Here is a 6,330-nt window from a genome sequence, read left to right on the forward strand (position 1 = left end):
TACACATTATTCCACTTATATCATGTTTAGGGTTTCTTGCTAAATTGGCAAATTTTGTCTTACTATGAATAGATAGTTAGATACTCAAGCAAGGTCTCTACAATCTACACCATGTGAAATCCTGAGCTTATTTAATCCCCCTTAAGGCCTCAATATCACTGGTGAACGGCCAAATTCCCAGAACCTCCAATCTTAAAACATCCGCTCCTCAGTCGGATCTCCCTTCACGTACAATTAGTTCTCTCGCCAACCACGTACAAGAAGAAAGTTGCGTTCTTGCGAGAAGATGCATGTCACTATGAATCCACTAACACCCAAATGTAAAACTTGTAGCTTGGAAAAGGTCATCAGACAATGTCACTGCGAGCCTGCAAGTAAGTAGCGAAATGCAGAGAGAAAGGTAGGGAAGTGTGTTGTGGAGCTATTTGCCCAAGTCTACCACTTTTCTCCCTTGACTTGATGCAATCTCTCTCAGTTCTTAATAAACTTTCTTCGTTCTTAATAAAGAAAAAAAAGAGAGACTTTAACTTTGGGATGAGTCGTAACTTTGTGTGTCAAATGCTATTAATGAATATCAAAATCCCAATATTCTATGCTATTTGATGGTGGTTTGGAGCAGAAGATTAAACAAGACCAAGGACGAGTGGATTGTATTAGAGGAGCTGCTACAATGTCTTCATGGACATCTGCCGCGAATACCATAGTTTAGTAGGGAAGAAACTATGTAATTTCTAAATTAGATATTAAGCAACACTGACAGAAGGTTAAATTTTGAGTGACTTCGTATGCCATTTTTGTGGCTCAAACCCATGAGGCTAGGGTTGAGCAGAGAGATTTGTTCAGCTTTGTTATCTATGTAACGTTTATTTCCATCACTTACTTGAGAAGGTGATCGACACATGTTTGAAATGCGCTTAAGAGAAGGGGATCATTGAAGACGTACTTCATCACTACCGGGAATACGGCATGCATACGAAAGCCAGAAAAGTATCAATAACAGTTTCCTTATATGAAAAGGAAGACTACTAATAATGTAAAAAGATGATGGCCATAGAGAAATGAGAACTGTCGATGCATATATGACCAGTGCCTATGATTTGGCTACTTGATATAGTAAAATTGAAATAGAAAATCTGATCAATTTAAGATGAAAAGAAAGTGAAGTAAATCTCAAAGACGGATATATTTTTCTCACTACCACGTGTACTCAGAACACCACGTGACACTACCATATGACGTACTCAGTCAATCATATTATTTTATGGTGTGGTAAACATACATGCACGCGGTGAAAATAGTAAAAAAATATTTAAATATGAGTAATTAATCAGAAACAAACACAATAAAATATTGAACCAATAACATTAAAGATGTATATCACATGGACTATATACCAGGTATATATAATAATTTATTTGTAAGTAGTAAGAAGTGCCTAGGACTCTGAAGAGAAAAAAACAAAAGAAAAGAAAACCTTTTCGACATATGTACAAGTTCGGGAACGAAGATAATTGTTGTTGTTCTTGTGGTATAAAAATGGAGGTCTTACAGTCGAGATCAGGTGATGCAAGCAAATCTCCGGTTATCCCAACTCCTGGTCATTTCTGGTCCATAATTCACCATCTCTTGTAAATATATTACAAGGCCTCCACCCAAATGGTTATATGTGAAGTCCTTCAATACCTCTGCATCAAGCATATTATCCCATTCCTCACCACCATTTTCATTACCCATGGCAACTAAATGGATTACTGTTAACCTAACCGTCGAGTGCTTGGCCATTCTTTTGGCAAAGGCCAATGCCTCTGTAATCTTTCCCTCCCAAGAAGACTACAACAACAAAAAATGTTGATCGTGTGGATACAGCAGAGGAGCACGGGCGGAGCTACAGAAAGAGAGAGTGGGACTCAAGTTCCACCCAAAATTTTAGGGAGAACAAAAAAAACCTATAGATAATATATATGTTAACATGAGATAATTATGGTTTTAACACCAAAAGACCAAAATTATAAGTCCAACACTTATTGTTCAATCCCTGAAGCACATGATATATCAATTGTTTTGGTCAGTGGCTGCAACGTCAACAACCAGTCGGAATTAAACAAAACGCACAACACCTTCCATCTTCCTTTATGAGTTTATTCTATTTCTTCAATTCTTCTGTTTGTTCGACAAAGCTCTCTACTTTCCAGTCTCCACTCCAATATTGGTAAGTCGCTTCCTTCACTCCAAACTCTCTATCTAAAAGCAACCAATCTCTGGGAAGGATTATTGTCATAATATTTGTCTTTATATCAATTGTAAGCAGTAAGTATTCAAATTAGTTCAATTTTTATCAAATTGAAATTTGGGAAAAAAAAATTAGGGTTTATAGCTAGGTCACTTTGGGTTTCGAATTTCTATGAATGAATATGTTATTGACATTCTATGTTATTGGTAGACTATTGTTTTTACACCATTTGTTGCATACATTTATGTTGATGAATCTTGAAGATTGATCTCAATTCTTACAAGAAAATTAGAAGTGTCTATTTGGTGACTTACCTTGTTTTTATTTATAGGTGAGAGAGTAATATGTCTAAAGAACAAAAAAGGAAAAAAGGAAAACAAACAAAGATAACCAGCTGATTACTTTATGGTTTACAAGTTTAAATGCTAATCATTCACAACAGCTTCCTAATGATTTTCCAAGTCCTCCACTGATTCCTTCTGAGGTTAATAACTTTGGTATTGATTCATTGAATGATACTAATGCTATTGAGCGTGACCCGGGAAAACGTTGTCCTATATGGAAATTTCCCATTAATAAGCGTGATTCTATTAGAAGAGCATACAGTTTATTGGGTCCAATGCAACCGGAATGTGAGTTTCCGCTATATCAGTTTAGTGATCAACAACGTAAATTTCAGTTGTCTTGGTTTAAATATAACCCATGGCTTGAGTATTCACAAACCAAGGATAAAGCATATTGCTTTCTCTGTTTCCTTTTTTTATACTGAAAATTCTCAAAACAAAGCATTGGCTATTGATGATTTCAAAAATTGGAAGAGAATTGTGCCTAGTGATAATACTTTCGTGAATCATGTAGGAGGTATTACATCCCCACATAATGCGGCAATGCAAAAATGGGATTCTGATAGGCGAAAAAAGCACCTACAAAGATACCATATTATCAAATCAATTATATCAATGTAGTAAATGGTAAATATGAGTCATTACCCACAGAGGATTGGTGAAACTAAGACTTAAAAACACAAACAGACGCGTAAACCAGAAATCAGACAGACTCGACCTAGGAGCGGAAACCTAATTAATTAGCTAATTTAAACTCAACTAAAATTTATGAAATTAAATAGACACTAAATGGACACTGTGGCAGACTACCACACAAAATTTGAGGGTATTCGGAATTGGTATGATTGGTGAACAAAAATAAATAAGACAGAAGTACTGCTAAAAACAGAATATTAAAAGTTAATATGGATGTAAATACGAGAAAAACAATAGTTAGGAACTTCTCTCCACCACTAGATATGCTTCAATCACCCCAAACAATTTCAATAATTATAGATGAATTCACTCACTGTTAAGCCAATGTCGTTAGGTCATTAACCGTATTACGTTCTCTTACTTGTCATGTTAAGCGAAATGTCGACTTAACTATATTCCCAATTAATTGATCTATGAAATTTCGGTATCTAGACCAAAATAATTAAAATCATGAAGTTCTAAGAACGTTTGAATAATAACAAAGAATCTAAAGTCAATGTCGGTAGCCTTAGATTACTAAGGAATAACTTCACACAAGTACATGCAAAGAACTTGTTATCTCTAACAAAATATGCAACGATATGTCGGTCATATATATATATATATATTCAAGATAATAAAACCCTAAAACATGCATCAAAGTATCGACCCAATGAGACATGCAATAAAATTATCAATGAACAATCAGTGAAGAAATTCTCATATAAAATTATATAAATCAATTAGAGTGTGAAATCAAAGACATATCTAGAGCTTTAATTAGTCCCTAAATATCAAGGAATTTAGTTACACATAATCTTGAATAAAAACATCAAAGAATACATAAGAAATGAATTAAAGGAGAAGAGGCCAAACTTCCTTTTTCTTGTGGAGGCTTGATGAGATTTTAGCACATAGAAGAGATGTGGGTTGTAGCTTGAGGAGAATGAATGTGACTTCGCTTCGGCTCTCCATGTCCGTCTTCTCCCCTTTCTCTTCTCTTCTTCTTTCTATTTTTTCTTCCCAATCTCTTTCTCTTCCTTCCTCCGTTCGGCCTCTTTATTCTCTTCTTTTCTCCTTTTCTCTTTTCCTTTTTCTCTTCTTTTCTATTTTCACTCTTTCTTTATTCTCTCTTTTCTCCCTCTTTTCCTTCCTCCTCTCCTTTTTTCTTCTTCTTCTCTCTTTTCCGTTCCTCCTCTCATTTTCTTCTCTCTTTTCTCCTTTCTCTCTTTCTTTCTTCTCTTTTTTTCTTCCCCTCTCCATTTCCTTTTCTTCTCTCTTCTTCTTTATTCCACTTCAAAATACCTAAAAACAAATAAAGTTAATTAAAAATATAAAAACATAATAAAATAGCTAAGTAAAATGAATAATTAACATAATAAAAGTCACATAAATATGTGACTATCAGATTCACTACGAAACCCATCTAGCCAAACTGAGACAATCTTCAGTTCAAAGTCAGCAAAAGATATGGAGGATAATCGGTTGAGGTTGATTGCTTCCATTGAGAGTGTGAGATATCTAGCTCACTAAGGAATTGCCTTCAGAGGCCATGATAAATCTGAAGAGTCATTGAACCAAGGGCCTTTTAGGCAACTTATCAAATCATATGGAAGAATTAATTCGGAGATTCAAAGAGTGATTGATAATGCTCCCCGAAATGCCAAGTTCAAAAAGAGCTTCTTAATACCCTTGGTAATAAAGTGAGGTGTACAATATGTGATGAAGTTGGTAAGGCTTGTTATTGTCTTCTTGTTGATAAAGCTATAGATGTTTCTAGTAAAGAACAAATGACCATTATTTTGAGATTTGATGATTGTCTAGGTAAGATCCGAGAACGATTTTTAAGATTGTGAGTGTTCCTACACAACCTCACAAACTCTAAAATTGAGATCACTAAGGTTCTTACTATATATGATCTCCAAGTTAAAAATTTATGTGGTCAAGGCTTTGATGGTGCTAGCAATATGAGAGACATTTATAAAGGGTTGCATGCATTGTTTCTTGAAGAGTACCCTTATGTATATTATGTGCATTGTTTTGCTCATCGTGTACAACTAACATTAAATGCTATTGCCATGGGAGTACATGAGATTTGGAAATTCTTCTCCATCTTAAGTTTGATTGTGAACTTTGTGAACTCTTTTGGCAAGCATCATTCAGCCTTAAAAGCTGCTAGAAAAGAAGAAATTGCAAATTTGGTGGCATGTGGTGAACCCTTTGAAAACTGGTTCAAGGGACAATCATAGTTTCACTATGCAAAGAGCATGTGGTACTCGTTAGGGCTCATTTTCGTTCAATTAAGGGTTCACTTGATTTGTTTAATGCAACTAACACAACTCTTATTTATATGTGTGATGATGGGCCATTAGAGATTCGAAAAGAAGCTAAGGATGTTCTCAAGGCTATGTGGAAATTTCACTTTGTGTTTTGCTTGTTTCTCATGTACAAGGTAATGAAAATTACGAACTTCTTTCTCAAGCATTGCAATAAAAGTCTCTTAATTTTGTTCATGCTATGTGTTTTGTGGGGGCATACTAAATCATTGCTTGGAGAGCTAAGAGAGCATGTATGGGCAGATTTTTTTCAATGATGTAGAGTCATTTTGTGAGAAGCATGAGATTGATATGCCTAATATGCATGTTTTTTATATGGATGGTACTAATCGTCATTCTCAACAAAGAGATTTTATCACTATCAAGCATCATTACCATGTTGATATATTCAATGCTTTAATTGACTTTCAGCTAAGTGAGTTAGATGGAAGATTTCCTAGGTCTCAGAACTTCTCACTCTTGCTTCAACCTTGGATCCTCATGGTAATTCCATTAACTTCAAAACTGAACTTGTTCTTGATCTTGCAAGAAAATATTATCTGAAAGATTTTGATAATGGTGAGATGTAGGGGCGGACACGGGTCCATTCGGTTCGGTTTTGGACAAAACCCATAACCCAACCCAAATTTTAAATTCGGTTCGGTTCGGTTCGGTTTTTCTATTTTAGAGACTGTGACCCACAACCCAACCCAACCCGTACGGTTCAGTTCAGTTCAGTTTTTTTTCGGTTTTACCCGTATGTAAA

Source organism: Argentina anserina, chromosome 3 (assembly GCF_933775445.1).
Source record: "Argentina anserina chromosome 3, drPotAnse1.1, whole genome shotgun sequence".
Classification (NCBI taxonomy): Eukaryota; Viridiplantae; Streptophyta; class Magnoliopsida; order Rosales; family Rosaceae; genus Argentina; species Argentina anserina.